General features: G+C 40.7%; 1 long non-coding RNA gene across 1 annotated transcript in view; it reads right to left on the reverse strand.

Annotated features, from left to right (window-relative positions):
- The window catches only part of LOC119852465, a 39,182-nt gene extending 22,462 nt beyond the window's left edge, over positions 1–16,720 (reverse strand). Inside the window, exon 1 of the long non-coding RNA XR_006280362.1 lies at positions 16,589–16,720. This is a non-coding gene — a long non-coding RNA (uncharacterized LOC119852465). The remainder of the gene's footprint in view (positions 1–16,588) is intronic.

Raw genomic sequence — 16,720 nt, forward strand, 5'->3', positions numbered from 1 at the left:
AGCTGGAAGAAACAACTGAACACATTTTATGGGTATTGTGACAAAGTTCCTGCTCTACCTTGGTGGGTCTTGCACTTATTGGTGGATTTGCTCACCTTGGAGCTTCACGGCAGCCCTCAGCTTGGCCGTTTTTCTGAACCCACAGTCCAGGTCGACTCCTCCTCTGTCTGACCAGGAGTTGTGAGGATTTGGGGGGAACCCGGGCCCGCCCTCTACTCCGGGTTCCAGCCCAGGGCCCTGTGGAATGCAGCTGTTTAGAGTGCCTCCTGAAACAGCTGTGCGACAGCTACAACTCCCTGGGCTACTTCCCCATGGCCTCCTCCCAACACCTTCTTTATCCTCACCATAGGACCTTCCTCCTGGTGTCTGATAATGCTTGTACACCTCAGTCCTCCAACAGTCCGCATTCTCACTCTCAACTCCTAGTGCCTCTTGCTCCCAGCTCCTCACATGCACACCACAAACTGAAGTGAGCTCCTTTTTAAAAGCCAGGTGCCCTGATTAGCCTGCCTTAATTGATTCTAGCAGCTTCTTGATTGGCTGCAGGCGTTCTAATCAGCCTGTCTTAATTGTCTCCAGAAGGTTCCTGATTGTTCTGGAACCTTCCCTGTTACCTTACTCAGGGAAAAGGGACCTACTTAGCCTGGGGCTAATATATCTGCCTTCTATTACTCTCCGATAGCCATCTGGCCCGACCCTGTCACATAATGTAAGGGCTTTGACAGAGGAAGCTTTTTGAATAATTCAACTGTCTTAAGTTAAAAAATACATTATGTTATGTAATAAAACCATCAGGGAAATAGAGTATTATTAAAAAGGCACTGTTACATTACCAGACAGACACAAAATGAGAGGATATAAACGGTTAAGCACTGAGGAATTGTAGTTGGTGCCAGTTATAGACTATTCAGTCAAGTCTGCCATAAAAAAAAAAAAAAAAAAAACTGGGGCTGCAGAGTGGAAGCCTGCAGTCACTCTCTGGGCTTAGAGAAGGAGAGGAGAGGAGAGATGGGGGAGATTAGAAGCCTGGCATCCTAGTCATCAAGGAAGAGTTTACTGAGAAGGGTGGTAGAGCAGAAGCCTGAAAGAGGTGGAGTACAAAAAGGTTCAGGAAAATGGCAGCAAGGTTTGGGATGATGGAGACCTTGGCCTCTGATTTGAGAGTCCCTGAGCTGGAATCTAGAGTACTGCACAGACCCTGTTTCCCCTACCAGCCATTGGTGAAGTGGCATAGGTTGGAATTGGAGTACTGCCAGGAACAATATCTGGACAGGGAGTCTGGTGAGACTTTGATACACTGGAAAGGGAAAACTATAGTGCCCCGGGTGGAGGGCCAACCCACAAAGAGGGAGCATCCTGATTCACAAAGGGAGTACTGCAACTCCTGAAACATGAGAGGGGCCACAGCACAAATGGGAGACAGCAGGGGGCATCAGACTGGGAGGAGCTATTCCTCAGACATAGCCACGAGAAGGGCCACAGCAGCGTGTATACCCTGTTATGGCAGGACAAGACATCCTGACATTATGTAGATCAAAGTCTTGCCCTTTACTAACAGACTCTGAAATGCTAGAAATTGTCAGCATTAAATGCTATTTAAGGATCCAACTTTCCCTCAGTTAAATAAACTGCAAAAAAAAAAAAATATTAAACTTGTTGTAACAAAGCAATTTTAAATTCTAATCACATTCTGGAATAGGAAAGAAGCACTTCAGTAGAGCAAAACTACTCCAGAACTGCAAGGTCCAGGGCCACATCCTCAAATGGTATAAATTGGCACAGTTCTATTACAGAGTGGTGCAGCTCCATCGATTGTATCAACTGAAGATCTGGCTCATAACAGGTTTTTCCTACCACCTTCCCTATGTTGCCATCCTCCCTGTTTTGACAGACTGCCAGCATGGAGCTATGAGATCAAACAGGAAAGCAATGTGAATTTCCTATGTATACACAGACCCTGGAAGACAATTTTGGATTCAGTTTTATTGTTACAATGAGCAGCGGTGAAAACAACAATGACTGTAAGGGTTTGTACAACAGCGAATATGCAAAACTAATGACAAACATGTGCAACTTATTAGCGGCAGAGGCTATCTCAAGTTTATTTCTTTTTCCTGTAGACTACCAACTTTTGGTCCTGTCTACAGATATATTAGAAAACTTGACCGAGCTACTGCTTTTTCTCCTCATTCCAAGCTCAGTGAAATGAGAATGATTTGTGTGTTAAGTAACTTTGCCCTTAAAAAGTTTAGTCAGCTTTTATTTCCCTGTTGTGTCTCATAATTTACGTAATCAGAATCCAGATTCTTCACTCTCTCACAAGTCAGAATTGTAAGCAACTATTTCCTCTTTTGTTTTAATGCCCACATCTCTCAGATTTTCCTGCTTCAAACCATTCAAGCTTGATACTAGAAAAATTTCTTGAAGCTATTGGGAATTTTTCAGTTTGCTCGTTAGGACCAGAGATTTAACTCTTCATAAAGCAAAAACACTGCAAATACATTTTTGGATCCTTGACTTTCCATTGTATAACCTTAAGGTGTCATCAGTTCTTCAGACCACCACAGCAAAGAGTATTGAAAGTGGCTTGACAATTTTGGCATTAAGTGATAACTGAGGGCTAGATCTTGAAAACACTCACACTGATAATCAGTACTCAGGTGAGTAATCCTACTGAAATCACTGGGACTACACACATAAAAAAGGGACTATTTATAAGCATTTACAGGATCTGGCCTCAAGTTACCCATCATTCTCTTATGACTCTTTGCCATAAATCAAAGGAACAAGAGTGGGATATGACATGGAAGTTGATTTATAAAAATAACCCTACATCTCAGATTCATGATTTTAGGCACTTCAGTGTTTTGGCTGCCTAACTTAGACAACTAAAAGGGGTCAGACTGCCAGAAGGTACAGTTGCTCAGCACTTTCTGAAAATGAGGCCTCTGTAAAGTATCTCAAGTTGGGTACTCAAAAATTAAGGCAGCCAAAATCATGAGTCTCTTTTGAAAATTTACACCTATACTTGCATGTGCAGAGGAGTATTTGCAAAAAGCTCCCTGTGCAAGTGCCCAGCCAGCAAACTCCTCTCAGTTTGCATTTGCAAACTGACGTGTGCATAAAAGTGATGTTTTAAATTCAGGGTCCAGAGGGGGTAAACAAAATTTTTAAATGGTTATTTCTTGGTAAGTCTCCTTGGTTAGTTGGGTTTTTTTTAAAGTTTATCTGAAAAGCAACAAAAACCCTATAGGGTTTTTCACCAAACCGATATATGCCTTGACTTCTTCTTCCCCACATCCTTACACTGGGTTTCTTAGCAATGCTTAAAGTTGGGACCTGATTCTGGTCCCACTGATGTCAAAGGGAACTGGTCACTTTTTTCAATGGGAGCTAGTGAACTCCTATGTGCTGAGCAGTCACCTCTAATCATCTATCTACCCCCAGTGAATTAATGTATCAAAAAATCCTTTACACATTTAGCCCTGAATCAGCAAGGTCCTTAAGCATATGCTTAACTCTAAATATCAAGACTGGATGTCGTTCTAAGAAATATGCTCTAATTCCATTCCGAGTTACTAAACTAGATGCAGAAATTAATGGGTGAAATTCATGGCTTGTGTTAGACAAGAGGTCAAGGTCCCTTTTGCACTTCAAATCTAATGATGTGCTTAGTCCATCCATCTTCAGCAAAGTGTTCAGTGCTGTGCTGAATTGAGGCCTTTATCAAGCTGAGAACTGAAAGTGTTTCTACCTTTGCTGCTGTCCATTTCTACTGAAAATAAATTAGCCCTAAGAAATTAAAGCCTTCTGTTTATCCCAGTAGAAACAGTAGGCGATGAACACTTTTTTCTCTAGTAATGTGACATTCTGAAATTAAGTTTATCTTGGCACCTTTCCCCTTAAAATGCATACTATATAAATAGCAACAAAATATTGGTTCAACAGGAGTTCTCTGAAGCAGAGGAAAGAGTGCATTGTAAAAGCAATGGAAGTACCACAAGAGAAGATAAGCAAGTCATTTGGTCCAAAGACTACAGTGGTTAGGACACAGGTTAATTCTATCTATCATTATGAGGACTTAAGAACTAAATGTGGAGTGCGATTTGGTGATTAGAGCAAGATTCAGGGGAATCAGATTCTCCAGACTGTCTGAGCTTGGGTGAGGAGGCAAAAGTGTCTCTAAGCCAGGTGCTAGACCCAGTCCCTTATACAAGTTGGAGCAGCCTGAAGGCTACTTTACTTTGTGCCAGCTGCCAGAGGCTCCCAGGAGCTGTTCCAGCAGACAAAGGATCAGCAGGATGCAGGAAAACTCCAGCTACACCCTTTCCACCAGCCATGTTAACTACAAAAATGCTATGAGGGGGCTGTATAGGAACCACATCAGCAGCTACTCAAGGATTTCACTATGCAAAGACAAACATCTAGTGTTCCTCAAGCAGTCTGATGCCTTCATACAAGCGGATTCACCTGCATACAGTAAAAGAAAACATTACTCAGAGGGAGAGGGTACACTGTGTTGTGTACAAATGTGGTATGCATTTTGGTGCATTTAGGAAAGTGGTGAAATTTAGAACAGCAAGAGCAAAAAACAAGAGAAAAATCTCATGATCTAATTCTGAAAGAGAATGATCATTAAAGAAATTCTTTGAGTTAGACTCTAGCCTTAAAGGATTTTTCTTTTACTCCTTCTGAGTGCCTTTCTATGCATGGCACTGTGTTTTCTCCTATTCCTGTGTTAGCACATACTGTCCTCTAGGGAAAAATGCATTACTACTAGAACACTGGCCATGATTTCATAACACATATTTATGAAGTTAATCATACTCAGGTCTCTCAAGGCTTCCATTAATCAGAGAGTGGCAAGTTTCTAATTATCCTAACAGGACAGAAATATCAATCATGAATTCTAGTACACTACAGTAAGTTGCCATGTTTAATACTCAAGGAAAGAATAAATGACACAGAGCTTTAGGCATGATCAATGAAAGCTGTTTGGTACTGGAACGGGCAATTTACAAAGGCTACTGAAACTTTTCTAATGTATTAATCCCCTTGTAATTTTTTCCCCTTTCGGCCCACTAAAGTGTCTCTGTTTCTTAGAAGAGGAGACAATCTTAGCACTGTAGGGTCAGAGCCTCATCTGGTGTAAATTTACCTGGCTCCATCAAAAAAATCAATGGAGAGAGATCTGTTTACACTAGAGGAGGTGCTAGCCAATGATTTTTTTATAATGTAAATTAGAACTATCAAATCCAGTGCATTGCTAATCTCTACTCTCCCTTTTCATTGCTTCTGAATGATCAGGGCTGTGTGGCATATATTTGGCCCAAATCAAGAGAGTACCTAACACATATCCTGAAAAGTTCTCTATTACCCCATTGCAGCTTCAGTGGAGTTACAGCGGTGGAATGGAGTGAGTCTGACCCAAAGTGAATTAACTCAAATTAAAGTAGAAAGTCAATGTATAGTGCTACTTCAATACTGTCTTCATACTTTCCCAATAGCTCAGGCATGAAAGCTCAGAGCCATACTAAGCACCCCTTGATATATTATATATATTTAAATGTGCTCAAGTACTTGTCTCGATCTAATAACTGAGGTTTAGAAACCTCTCTTTACAACTGCGTTTTATTGTGACATGGGTTGAATTGTCCAAGAGTTCAATGTGTTTCTAATAAGAGTTCCTGTACTAGCTTAATGTTTATGACCCAATATGCTGCTATAATCTACATCTGCAGCTGTGCAGTCAATAATTCACAAAAGCAGGCAAAATCCTGTCGATAAAGTCAGAGTGGGGGAGGGTTTCTTTCCAGATTCCTGTAGTAAACAGTTTCAGAGGACAGCAAGAACACACAGCACTCTGCGTTAGATGTTTAATCTTACCTCCATATCCATAGGTGGGAACCAGTTGGAGTGCAGACTCCAATTCACTATGGCTAGAAAATGATCACTTGTTTGTAAACTCCATGTTCCCAGTTCAAAAGCACTCATTAGCTTGACTTTCCCCATAGACTTCTCTGGTATTTTACAGATTTTTGTTGTACAAGACCAGGAAGGTCTTCAGTGGTGTGTGGAGATTTTTACACCTTGGAAGATGGCAGGTTGTATAGTTAAAAATTATTAGTCATGTTACAGTAGCATCAAGTGCCACAGGTGAGAGCAAGGCCTTACAGTAGGGAAGGATGGTTTTGTAGCCTAGGACTTGGGAGACCAGGCTTCAATTTCCTGCTCTGCCACAGACTTTCTGTGTGACCTTGGATAAATCACTTAGCCTCTGCGAACCTCAGTTCCCCATCTGCAAAAATATTTTTTCACACAATGCACAGTCAACCTGTGGAGCTTTTTGCCAGAGGATGTTGTGAAGGCCAAGACTATAAAAGGGTATATTCATGGAGGATAGGTCCATCAATGGCTATTAGCCAGGATGGGCAGGGATGGTGTCCCTAGCCTCTGTTTGCCAGAAGCTGGGAATGGGCAACAGGGCATGGATCACTTGATTATTTGTTCTGTTCATTCCCTCTGGGGCACCTAGCATTGGCCACTATTGGAAGACAGGACCCTGAGCTAGATGGACCTTTGGTCTGATCCAGTATGGCCATTCTTATGTTCAAAGTGAGAACATTAGCCTTCTCTACCTCACAGGGGTGATGATAAATACATTAATGGTTGTGATGTGCTTTTAGATCTACTGATGGAAAACACTATGTAAGAGCTAGGTATTATTGTGCTACACACTGTACACATATCTAGTAAGTCCATCCCCCAAATAACTTACCATTTAAAATGAGAGAGACTGGACAGGACTAATACTCTTTTGGGAACTTAATGAGTTGTTAAGGTCTTGCTCCTTCACCACTTGATGGGAACTTTGACCAAGTTTGCTTTGTATGGACACAAGGTTCCAGAGAAGAAGAAGAAGAAGGAAATCCCAAATTGTTTTTGTAGAACAAAAACAAATAGCCAAATCCTGGTTACACTGATGCAATCCCCTTGGTTTCCAGTGACTTTGCATTGATGTAACTGAGTGCAGAATTTAGCCAATTATGTTTAAAATTAGAGGCTTTGAACTAGCATTCTACTGGCATGCCTCAGCCATAAACAGTGCCTCTTGCGGGATTTTCAGGCACTCAAAAATCTTTATTGTAACATAAAGAGGAAGTATAGCTGCAGGAATAAAGAATGCTTAAAGAAAACCCACTCAGTATAGACTAGTCAGCAAACAAGACACCTCACTTCACAAAAACAAAGCTTCACACTACAGAGAGAGTTTGCTGTTGGTTAAGAACCTAAATTTAGGGACCCAAATCCAAATGTGAGCATCTAACTGGTCTGATTTTCAGGGTGCTCAACACTGAAATCATGGGTGTTCTGTGTACTCAGCATTTTTGAAAATTAAGCTATTTACATAGATGCCTAAATATAGATTTAGGTTTCAAAAAAATGCTGACCTAACCCTGTAAGTAGTTCCTTACCTAAGTAAAAAATAGTCCTCTTTGCCATATGTTTTTTTTAAGCAATCAGATTACAACTGTTCCCCTGCATTATTTATTTAGGATCTAGGTCTGACCTTTTTGCCATTTGTGTGCATAATGCATGGTTTGCAGTGATCCGTCTCCACCAGCTGCAGGTGCACAATCTGCTCTGCATCTGATCCTTGCATGGTTTTAATCACACACACAGATATGTGTCAGTTTGGAGGGAGATTTTTAAACATTGTGTATTTAACCCTTGTGTTTGGAGTCTGTAATAAAACAGAACGCTCTCGCTCCTAGCACTGTCAAAGTACAGCTCCCAAGAAACATTCTGTGTAAGTGGCTGTGCAGAACACAAGTAAAGCTTCTTGATTCTTCCTGCACAGAGGGAATCATGCTGTATTGCTCCTTGCAATCATGAAATTGGTGCGGTTTTGCTGTGCAAGGGGCAAGATTTATTGGGGTCATACAGGAGATGCACATCCCAACATGATGTGGCGCTCAGATCCACTATAGCTCCTTCTCTACTCTATTCCTGGGGCAGGCCACAGGTGGGGCTACAGGATCTGCTGCTATACAGATCCTCCCACTTTCCTCCCTCCCTACTGCAATTTAGGGCTGCAAAGTAGTTTCACAGCCTGGAAAGAAGCAGGGATTTCCCTACAAGCTCCCTTGAACTCCCCCATCCCCCGCCCCCAATGGTCAAACCAACCAAGATGAAGAACATATCAACAATATACCAACATGTCATCTGAAGGTTCAAGTGGTGTATCTACAACCGAATAGCCCGAAGCACAAATGCAGCTACTTAGTAGGTCAAACTTTTCCATTTATGGAAGTTACAAAAGATGGCTATTGGTGCACCTCTTGCAAAAAAGCTTATGAAGAAGGAAAGCTTCCCACTGCTACAATCGGTAAAAGTGGAGGAGCTCGGTTTGCCAAACCGATCAGCAAAGCCAATGCTGACAAACTACATGAAAAGGCTGCAAAACACCAAACCTCTGGACTGCATCCACATGCAGAAAGCCTTATAAGCCAGTCACTGTCAAAGCCAATTTTAGAAGTACTTTATGAGGCTGTTAAGAATGCTGGAGACAGAACACACTTTATGTGAACAAACATGGCTGTTGCATCATACTTTCTATTTAAGCAAGACATATCACATGCTACAAATGGGAGGCTAATGTTAACTGCATTGTTACTTGTTAACCCTCGGTTGGACACTGGTTCTGAACAAGACCAGCAAATGCTCACTATCTTTCTGCAAGAAACTCAACTGACTGGTTAGAAGCACATGGTGCAACAGTGAAAAACTCAGCAGCTGAAAAGGAGAAGAACTCTCTCACAACCTTAAAAAATTTTACATTCATGGCTGATAAATGAATGCACCGATGCAAATGGGTGTCAAGTCATTGTGTATATTGTAGAGGCATTTCTAGATGTTCAGGTTATAGAAAACACATCAGCTGTATCTGTGACAACCCACATCTTAGAAGGGTTAAATGCTTGTAAATTGGATCCCAAACAGATGGCTGCTTGTGCATTTGATGAAGCTGCAAACTTCTCTGGAAGACATGGTGGAGTACAAGCTTTGCTCTGAGAAACCTGTAACTCTAATACCTTCTATACACACACCGCAGAGGCCGTCTTAACTTCAGTACCCAGAAAGATAATAGAGTTAATAATTAAGAAGAAAAGGAATACTTGTGGTGCCTTAGAGACGAACAAATTTATTAGAGCATAAGCTTTCGTGAGATGCAGCTTACTTCATCGAAGGTGAAGGTGCCACAAGTACTCCTTTTCTTCTCACAGATACAGACTAACATGACTGCTACTCTGTAACCTGTCATTAATGATTAAGCAATCAATTGGCAAACACCTAGAAGATAATATGGTGATAAGTAATAGTCAGCATGGATTTGTCAAGAACAAATGGTGACGAACCAACCTAATAGCTTTCTTTGACAGGGTAACAATGCGAGGATGTGGATGGAGGGGAAGCAGTAGATGTGGTGTATCTTGACTTTAGTAAGGCTTATTATACTGTCTCACATGAACTTCTCATAAACAAACTAGGGAAATACAACCTAGATGGAGCTACTATAAGGTGGGTGCATAATTGGTTGGAAAACCATTTCCAGAGAGTAGTTATCAGTGGTTCACAGTCAAGCTGGAAGGGAATATCAAGTGGGGTCCCGTGGGGACTGGTCCTAGGTCTGTTTCTGTTGAATATCTTCATCAATGTTTAAGATAACGACATAGGGAGTACACTTATAAAGTTTGCAGCTGATACCAAGCTGGGAGGGGTTGCAAGTGCTTTACGAGTTAGGATTAAAATTGAAAATGATCTGGACAAACTGGAGAAATGGTCTGAAGTTAATAGGATGATATCAATAAGGACAAATGCAAAGTACTCCACTTAGGAAGGAACTGGCTCAGTTGCAGACATATAAAATGGGAAATGACTGTCTAGGAAGGAGTACTGTGGAAAGGGATCTGGGGTCATAGTGGATTACAAGCTAAGTACGAGTCAACAGTGTAACACTGTTGCAAAAAAAGAAAACATCATTCTGGGATGTATTAGCAGGGGTGTTATAAGCAAGACACAAGAAGTAATTCTTCCACTCTACTTTGCGTTGATAAGGCCTCAAGTGGAGCATGGTGTCCAGTTCTGGGTGCCACATTTCAAGACAGATGTGGACAAATTGGAGAAAGTCCAAAGGAGAGCAACAAAAATAATTTAAGGTCTAGAAAATATGACCTGTGAGGAAAGATTGAAAGAATTGGGTTTGTTTAGTCTGGAGAAGAGAAAAGACTATGGGAGGGACTTGATACCAGTTTTCAATACATAAAATGTTGTTACAAGGAGGAAGGAGAAAAATGGTTCTCTTCATCCTCTGAAGATAGGACAAGAAGCAATGGGCTTAAATTGCAACAGGTTGTAGATCCTTGATGATGCGTTGGAGAGGTTTTAGTTGGGGGCTGAAAGTGATGGCTAGTGGCGTTCTGTTATTTTCTTTGTTGGGCCTGTCCTGTAGTAGGTAACTTCTGGGTACTCTTCTGGCTCTCTTCATCTGTTTCTTCACTTCACCAGGTGGGTATTATAGTTGTAAGAATGCTTGATAGAGATCTTGTAGGTGTTTGTCTCTGTCCAAGGGGTTGGAGCAAATGCAGTTGTATCGAAGAGCTTGGCTGTAGACAATGGATAGTGTGGTGTGGTCTGGATGAAAGCTGGAGGCATGTAGGTAGGCATAGCGGTCAGTAGGTTTACGATATAGGGTGGTGTTTATGTGACCATCACTTATTAGCACCGTAGTGTCCAGGAAGTAGATCTCTTGTGTGGACTGGTCCAGGCTGAGGTTGATGGTGGGATGGAAATTGTTGAAATCCTGGTGGAATTCCTCAAGGGCTTCTTTTCCATGGGTCCAGATGATGAAGAGGTCATCAATGTAGCACAAGTAGAGTAGAGGTATTAGGGGACGAGAGCTGAGGAAGCGTTGTTCTAAGTCAGCCATAAAAATGTTGGCATACTGTGGGGCCATGCGGGTACTCATAGCAGTGCTGCTGATTTGAAGGTATACATTGTCCCCAAATGAGAAATAGTTATGGGTGAGGATAAGTCACAAATAACAGAACACCACTAGCTGTCGCCTTCAACCCCCAACTAAAACCTCTCCAACGCATCATCAAAGATCTACAACCTATCCTGAAGGATGACCCATCCCTCTCACAGATCTTGGGAGACAGGCCAGTCCTTGCTCACAGACAGCCCCCCAACCTGAAGCAAATACTCACCAGCAACCACACACCACACATTAGAGAACCACACAACAGAACCACTAACCCAGGAACTTATCCTTGCAACAAAGCCCGTTGCCAACTTTGTCCACATATCTATTCAGGGGACACCATCATAGGGCCTAATCACATCAGCCACACTATCAGAGGCTCATTCACCTGAGCATCTACCAATGTGATATATGCCATCATGTGCCAGCAATGCCCCTCTGCCATGTACATTGGTCAAATTGGACAGTCTCTACGTAAAAGAATAAATGGACACAAATCAGACATCAAGAATTATAACATTCAAAAACCAGTCAGAGAACAGTTCAATCTCTTTGGTCACTCACTTACAGACCTAAAAGTGGCAATTCTTCAACAAAAAAACTTCAGAAACAGACTCCAGCGAGAGACTGCTGAATTGGAATTAATTTGCAAACTGGATACAATTAACTTAGGCTTGAAAAAAGACTGGGAGTGGATGTGTCATTACACAAAGTAAAACTATTTCCCCATGTTTATTCCCCTTCCTCCCCTCCCCCTGTTCCTCAGATGTTCTTGTCAACTGCTGGAAATGGCCCACCTTGATTATCACTACAAAAGGTTTTTCCCCCCCCACTCTCCTGCTGGTAATAGCTCACCTTACCTGATCACTCTCGTTACAGTGTGTATGGTAACACCCATTGTTTCATGTTCTCTGTGTATACAAATCTCCCCACTATATTTTCCACTGAATGCATCCGATGAAGTGAGCTGTAGCTCATGAGAGCTTGTGCTCAAATAAATTTGTTAGTCTCTGAGGTGCCACAAGTAGTACTTTTCAACAAGAATCCAAAAAGACTGAACATCTTGGAAAAAACAGAAGATGCTCTGGGACTAACGTTCAAATTAGTCCAACCTGAGAAAATCCACTGGCTTTCTCATGAGTGATCTTGGCTATTGTCTTAAAATACTGCAACTGTTATTGCTGGCTTTGGAAAGTATCTACCAGGAAGGGATGGAACTAAGTAATGAGGCTGGTGGACTACTTTTGCTACTACATTCAGAGAAGACAATCACTAGTCTCTCTCTTGAAGGCTACTGTTGTAACCATTTGGGTCATTAAAGAATGCCATCCAGGCATCTGCTACAATAGTAGTAGATCTTTGTCCAGCAACAGAAGCTGCACTTGGATCAGAGAGTTATCCATTGAAAAGATACTGGAAAAATCAGTCCAAAAGTTGACTAATGAAGGCACTTTATCAAACCTCAAATGAAGAGGACAAGAAATGTTTGTAAAGCAGCTGAAAAAGTACACAGACTTGATTCTTCCAAATCTACATCAGCAACTTCTGGATTCTACTCAACCTCTACGTAGCTTTTACAAAAGCCTGTCTTATAAAACACTGACAGTTGAGTGGAGTGAGGCACTACCAGCAATGGGGCTGCCATATGATCAGGACAAAACAGATAATTTGAATACAGAGTGAAATGTCATACGACAAATGAATGAAGATTTGACTTCAACTTCTTTTCTCTAGTGGCTCAACCTGATCTTCATGCTATGTTTTCTGGGATGTAAGAAACAGAAATTCATCTCGTTACTCCCAGTCCCAACAGCTACAGTTGACATTCTTTTTTGTCCTGGAATAGAATTTTGTGTTCTGAAAGAAGTCGCATTCTGCCTGATCACGTGAACGAACTAATGAGCATATCAACTGAAGGACTGGAAATACCTGACACACAAGAAGCCACCAAAGATGAACATGCTGCATTAGAAAAGTTCGTTAACGGAGTTGTGCAAAACTACAAGAAACCAAGAATGATGTAGATTTAGTGCTTCATAGAAGGCAAGTTGGGTAGCCAACTTTAATTTGGGTGATGATTTTAAAACATGAGTTAAATCTAACAAAATGGTCATGAAACATTTTTCAGTTTTTACTATGGTGCTATACTCTCACCGTCTGACCCCTCGTCCCTCACTCCCCTGTAAATTTGAACACCCTGTCTAATTTCAATTTTTGGGGAAAATGCTGGATAGAAGGATTCCCGATGCATAGCTCCTCACCAAGAGCATAACCCAGCCATACTGTGATGAGGATTTGCTTTTTTGAGAGCTACCGATAGCCATCTTGTAAAAAAATGAAAAAAATAAATCTGAGTAGACACTGTGGCCTGGATTCTGGCCTCAGTTATAAGTAGCTATAGAATCCTGTGATAGTGAGGATGCATAGGTCTAAATGAGGGCTGAATTTGTCTATGCATTTTGAAGACCATCTAACACAAAACATACATATGCTAATACAGATGTTGTGGGAGAGAAGCAAGATTTAAGATACACAGTGTGCCAATAATGGCAGAAGTTAGCCTTTCATGGATGTTCCAAAGCCACATTTTAAAAATTAAGAGCCTGATTCTCATTTATACAAAGGCCCCTTTACACATGTAAAGGAGCCTTACAATGGATGTAAATGTAAAAAGCTCTATGTATAAATATGTTTCTGGCTCAAAATTTTTATGCTTACAATAGTTCTCTGAACCATAACGACCTTCACTGTTTCTGCAACAGGAATGTCATTGCCTGTTTTAGCAGTTTCCCAATAAACTTAACAAAAACTAAAAATCATTAATAATAAAGTAAGTGCTACAGTCATTTTAACTGAACACTGAAGTGGTGAAATCCATCATCCTTTGAACTTGTTCAATGCTGTTGACTTCAACAAGAGCAAGATCCAGCCTCATCTGCCACCTCCTTGATGCTGATTTAAGACTACAATCACAGAGATATATTTAAACACATAGCATGCATGTGTGTGTGTGTAAATATAAACTGGTGAAAAAAGGAGTCTTCAAGCAGGCCTCATCAGTAGTAATAATTATTGTTTTCCAGACCAAAAAATCCTGTGGGTGTTAAATGAGCACTGGGCACTAGAGTGTTAATGACAGAGAAAAGTAAATGTACTACAAGCCAGGAGCACAGCTGCAAAATTGCTCTGGCAGAGGCTGTCAAGCTAACAACATGATCTTTTCAAACATGCATATTATAGTCTTTGTGGTATTTGTAATTTGTTAAAACTCTCAGCCTGTCACTTCTTTACTCTTAACAGTGGAAAAGAGCCTGTCTTTGTACTCTAAGCTTGTATGTGCTGACCAACACTATATCCATTTTATAATCTTTATCTTAAAAAGGTAGACTTTTTTTAAAGGAAAAGCTGAGATGTGAATGACCTCACGCTCATGGCTGGGATCTACTTTATGAACCCAGAAGAAAACAATGTCAGTAAGACCCAAATCAACGCATTTCGTAGTACAGCTATAATGATTCAGGTGGAAAGATAAACCTCTGGCACCATTTAAATGAACTCTGTGTTTCTGAAATGCCAAATGTAGAAACTGCTGATATTAAATTTTGTTAGATATACCGCATCTGTTGTTTATGGCTTAGTTTTGTTGCCAGAGAACCCCAGGAGCATCAGTCTGGGAGCACAGCCAGTGTCTCCCAATTTAGTTGGGCAACTGTGGATACATAGAAATTCAATATTCCTCTGATTTAAAGCTCACAGGCAGATTGTTAGAGACTTTTGTTTTATTTATAGTTAGCATGCGTGGAGAGAAATAAAACAGTAATTTAATATGCTGTGCAATTAAGAGTTTATTTCTTCCACACAGTTTCTCATTCCAGTAGCTTATTTCAAAGCATAAAGAATTGGAGTCCCTGGGTAGTTGTCCCTCCATTCATATGTGGACAGACATGAAGAGATACAGCAATGGAATTCCTTTCCATTAAAATAGAAAGAGACTAATATCCAGGCCTACTATAAAAGTTGAACACTTACAATGACCATCTGTATAAATATTGGAACTGTTCCAGTCACGTGCAGTTTAATGTTCTTCCTTCCCTTATGGCCCACTTTTATATAAAGCACTAAATTACCAGTTCAGCTGCTTCCAAGGCTCTGTTCTTTAAAAATAGTAAGTTCCCCTTCTGCTTGAAATGGAAGAATCTGCTCACTAAAAACACACTACATAAAATCAGAGGAAATCTCCTGTTCATTAAATTCACAAAAGATAGGTACATAAGCCAAAGGACAATTAAATAGGATTAGCTGGAATACAGCCATATTCAATCTTTGAGGAATATTTTATGCATGTACATAAAAATTAAATATTAAACAAAGGTGTGAATTTTTTTCACTGGGGCAAGTAGGATGCTTGCCATCTGCTGAACACATAGTCCTGCCAAATATCACAGATTCACATCCTGAATTTGGAAACCAAGTGCACATAGCAAATCCATGTATTTCTTTTGGTATCCGCCTTCCACTGGCCTTTCCTCTACTTGCTGCTCAGTTTTACCACTTCACAGATTAAGCTGTGCTACCTCCCACTATTTCTGGGAACCGAGGGCCCAATTTTGCAAATCTTTCTTATGTCAAGAGTGCTTCATCATGTGATTAGTCTCATTGACTGTAATGGAGATACTCATGTGACTAGAGACTTCACATTTGACAGATTTGCAGAATTAGGCCTATAAAATTAGAAAAGTAGAATGAGAGATCAGGGTATCTGTGCAGAGTGACTGCAAATGAGCAGCACATCATCATGCAACTCATAAGGAAAAATGTCTCCTTCACTTCTGAGTAAGTAATGATTAGGAAAATCCCGAAGGTGTGAATATAATGTGGAACATTGACCTACCAACTCACAGTGTGGGAAGAACTTCCATGAAGATCTGGCTTAATCATCAATTCACTGCCATACTTTTACTTCATGTCTACCTGCTCCTTTCAGAGGGTTACCTCAGAATAGTAGGGATATTGCACCTGAAGTTTAAAATGCATTAAATTATCCAAGACGAATGTAACAACAAAAATGAGATTTCAGGCAATTCAATCAAAAGCGTACTCTAATGTTTTGTTTCAGAGTAGCAGCCATGTTAGTCTGCATTCGCAAAAAGAAAAGGAGTACTTGTGGCACCTTAGAGACTAACAAATTTATTTGAGCATAAGCTTTCGTGAGCTACAGTTCACTTCATGAAGTGAGCGGTAGCTCACGAAAGCTTATGCTCAAATAAATTTGTTAGTCTCTAAGGTGCCACAAGTACTCCTTTTCTTTCGCTAATGTTCTGAGACCCATTCCTTTTTTATAACGTTTCCTCAAATGTAAAAATTATCTCTAGAACCACTCCATACTATTTATATTTGCTTTCATAGGTAGTTTGTCTAGTCTTTGGAGCCTGATATTGGGAGTCTTATTCCAGACTCCTGGATTCTAGAAACGAGCTATATCATTTTGTCTTTTCAAAATTTCAATTGATATTTTATGAGAAACATTTAGATTGATTAGCTTACCTTGCTTCTCATACCTAGGACTTGTACTGAACCCTCTCTCAGCGCCTATGTTTCAAGAGAAGGTGCACACAACTTTTCACAGGGTCAGACCCTAATGGTGTTTCCTTAGCTGTAAAATGGGCACAACAATAC

Source organism: Dermochelys coriacea, chromosome 3 (assembly GCF_009764565.3).
Source record: "Dermochelys coriacea isolate rDerCor1 chromosome 3, rDerCor1.pri.v4, whole genome shotgun sequence".
Lineage (NCBI taxonomy): Eukaryota > Metazoa > Chordata > Testudines > Dermochelyidae > Dermochelys > Dermochelys coriacea.